General features: G+C 56.7%; 1 non-coding gene across 1 annotated transcript; it reads left to right on the plus strand.

Annotated features, from left to right (window-relative positions):
* Window positions 1-1,361: 1,361 nt before the first annotated feature.
* Window positions 1,362-3,272, plus strand: LOC124562664. Its single transcript, XR_006969597.1, has one exon. It is a non-coding gene; the product is annotated as a small subunit ribosomal RNA (ribosomal RNA).
* The last annotated feature ends 140 nt before the right edge of the window (window positions 3,273-3,412 follow it).

Consider the following 3,412-nt stretch of genomic DNA (forward strand, 5'->3'; position numbering starts at 1 on the left):
CCACGACTGCGCCAACAACGGCGAACCATACGGTCCAAATATTGTGCACTCAGCTACGTGTCGTCTCCCTATAAGAGCTGGATTGCAGTATGGTATGCCGTGGATGGCGATCAGCATGAGCCGTCTGTTGATGTAGTGGCGCGTGTTGTCAGACGTAGTCGTCTCTTCCTCACACCACCGTGATAGCATGGTGCACTGCGTTCCACATCTGCGACATGCGACAGAGGCCGGTTGACAGTCGTTCGCGCAATGGACATCGCATACGTACGGGGGCCACCTTCCACGTGTTCGCGAAGCGTGCACATGTTGTTGCGTGTATGTGGGCAGACATAGTGTGTCGTGACACCTGACACAGGCATGCAACAATCGTTGAATTTGCAAATGGCGATGGACGTCTACGTTTGCTGGTGACGTTACGCAAATGAACAACTGGTAAACGGTTGTGGTGCGGTTGTTCTCGCTAGAGGTGAATCAGTGATGGCGACGATCGGTTGAGCTACCAACCGGTTGTTTCAGCGATACCCACCATGCCCACGAACGTGAATGCATGTGGGTGTGAAGCGATACGCGGCGGTGGCTGGGTGGGACCGTCCCCGGCCGGTGAGGGGGGGCCTCCCGGCGTGCTGGCCGCGCGGTGCGTGGGCGCACGCGCTACAGCCGGCTGGTGGGGGCGGCCAGTGGCAGGCGCGCCGGCCGACGGAGGCGGCAGGCGGCGCAGCTGCGCGCCGGCGCACCCTGCACGCGGCGCCGTGCGGCCAAAGTAGGTCCTCGCGGGCCCGGTGCGAAGCGCGGTGGACATCTGCAGTGTGCTGGTCCGATTGAGGACTGTGTGCGCTGAGGATGCGCCGCCGCCCGGCGCTCGGCGCCGCGACGCCGTCTGCTGCTCGGTCGCCTCTGCGGTTCTCGCAGGTGGTTTGTATCGCAGCTGTGCGGACGTGTTGGCGCGTGCGCTGTGCTGGGAGAGTTCGCTTCGGCACCCAAGTGGGGCTTTTGTCCTTCTGTGGCGCTGGCGTTGGAGCTGCCGGCCACCGTAGGTGGCGCGTGTTGTCTCCCGCCGGCAATGCCACGACAGCACGCTCCCGGGCCTCTGTCGGCAGCGGCAAGCTCAGTTGGGAGCACGGGTGGTCGCACCTAAAGCGTCTACTCGCCAAACTCCGGGCGATTGCGCCTCTCTCGAACCCGACCAAGTACTTAGGACGGCGCTGCGCGCCGCCGGGACCTGAGAGGGTTTCGAGGTGTATTGTGCAGGGGAGCTCAGCCTCCTCCTGTTTGCAGAATAATTGAGCGGACGCTTGCGTGTTCGCGCGGGCCCCCGGGACACACTCCCGGGCGGCCGGCTGCTCAGCTCTAGTTGACGCAGCTCCCTGGTTGATCCTGCCAGTAGTCATATGCTTGTCTCAAAGATTAAGCCATGCATGTCTCAGTACAAGCCGCATTAAGGTGAAACCGCGAATGGCTCATTAAATCAGTTATGGTTCCTTAGATCGTACCCACGTTACTTGGATAACTGTGGTAATTCTAGAGCTAATACATGCAAACAGAGTCCCGACCAGAGATGGAAGGGACGCTTTTATTAGATCAAAACCAATCGGTCGGCTCGTCCGGTCCGTTTGCCTTGGTGACTCTGAATAACTTTGGGCTGATCGCACGGTCCTCGTACCGGCGACGCATCTTTCAAATGTCTGCCTTATCAACTGTCGATGGTAGGTTCTGCGCCTACCATGGTTGTAACGGGTAACGGGGAATCAGGGTTCGATTCCGGAGAGGGAGCCTGAGAAACGGCTACCACATCCAAGGAAGGCAGCAGGCGCGCAAATTACCCACTCCCGGCACGGGGAGGTAGTGACGAAAAATAACGATACGGGACTCATCCGAGGCCCCGTAATCGGAATGAGTACACTTTAAATCCTTTAACGAGTATCTATTGGAGGGCAAGTCTGGTGCCAGCAGCCGCGGTAATTCCAGCTCCAATAGCGTATATTAAAGTTGTTGCGGTTAAAAAGCTCGTAGTTGGATTTGTGTCCCACGCTGTTGGTTCACCGCCCGTCGGTGTTTAACTGGCATGTATCGTGGGACGTCCTGCCGGTGGGGCGAGCTGAAGGCGTGCGACGCGCCTCGTGCGTGCTCGTGCGTCCCGAGGCGGACCCCGTTGCAATCCTACCAGGGTGCTCTTGAGTGAGTGTCTCGGTGGGCCGGCACGTTTACTTTGAACAAATTAGAGTGCTTAAAGCAGGCAAGCCCCGCCTGAATACTGTGTGCATGGAATAATGGAATAGGACCTCGGTTCTATTTTGTTGGTTTTCGGAACCCGAGGTAATGATTAATAGGGACAGGCGGGGGCATTCGTATTGCGACGTTAGAGGTGAAATTCTTGGATCGTCGCAAGACGAACAGAAGCGAAAGCATTTGCCAAGTATGTTTTCATTAATCAAGAACGAAAGTTAGAGGTTCGAAGGCGATCAGATACCGCCCTAGTTCTAACCATAAACGATGCCAGCCAGCGATCCGCCGCAGTTCCTCCGATGACTCGGCGGGCAGCCTCCGGGAAACCAAAGCTTTTGGGTTCCGGGGGAAGTATGGTTGCAAAGCTGAAACTTAAAGGAATTGACGGAAGGGCACCACCAGGAGTGGAGCCTGCGGCTTAATTTGACTCAACACGGGAAACCTCACCAGGCCCGGACACCGGAAGGATTGACAGATTGATAGCTCTTTCTTGATTCGGTGGGTGGTGGTGCATGGCCGTTCTTAGTTGGTGGAGCGATTTGTCTGGTTAATTCCGATAACGAACGAGACTCTAGCCTGCTAACTAGTCGCGTGACATCCTTCGTGCTGTCAGCGATTACTTTTCTTCTTAGAGGGACAGGCGGCTTCTAGCCGCACGAGATTGAGCAATAACAGGTCTGTGATGCCCTTAGATGTTCTGGGCCGCACGCGCGCTACACTGAAGGAATCAGCGTGTCTTCCTAGGCCGAAAGGTCGGGGTAACCCGCTGAACCTCCTTCGTGCTAGGGATTGGGGCTTGCAATTGTTCCCCATGAACGAGGAATTCCCAGTAAGCGCGAGTCATAAGCTCGCGTTGATTACGTCCCTGCCCTTTGTACACACCGCCCGTCGCTACTACCGATTGAATGATTTAGTGAGGTCTTCGGACTGGTACGCGGCATTGACTCTGTCGTTGCCGATGCTACCCGGAAAGATGACCAAACTTGATCATTTAGAGGAAGTAAAAGTCGTAACAGGTTTCCGTAGGTGAACCTGCGGAAGGATCATTACCGACTAGACTGCATGTCTTTCGATGTGCGTGTCGTGTCGCGCAACACGCTACCTGTACGGCTCGCAGTAGCCGTGCGCCGCGTGCGGAACCACGCGTGCGTCTCAAAACTAACGCCAATGTTGTGTGGTACGAGCGCTG

Source organism: Schistocerca americana, unplaced genomic scaffold, assembly GCF_021461395.2.
Source record: "Schistocerca americana isolate TAMUIC-IGC-003095 unplaced genomic scaffold, iqSchAmer2.1 HiC_scaffold_1171, whole genome shotgun sequence".
Taxonomy (NCBI): domain Eukaryota; kingdom Metazoa; phylum Arthropoda; class Insecta; order Orthoptera; family Acrididae; genus Schistocerca; species Schistocerca americana.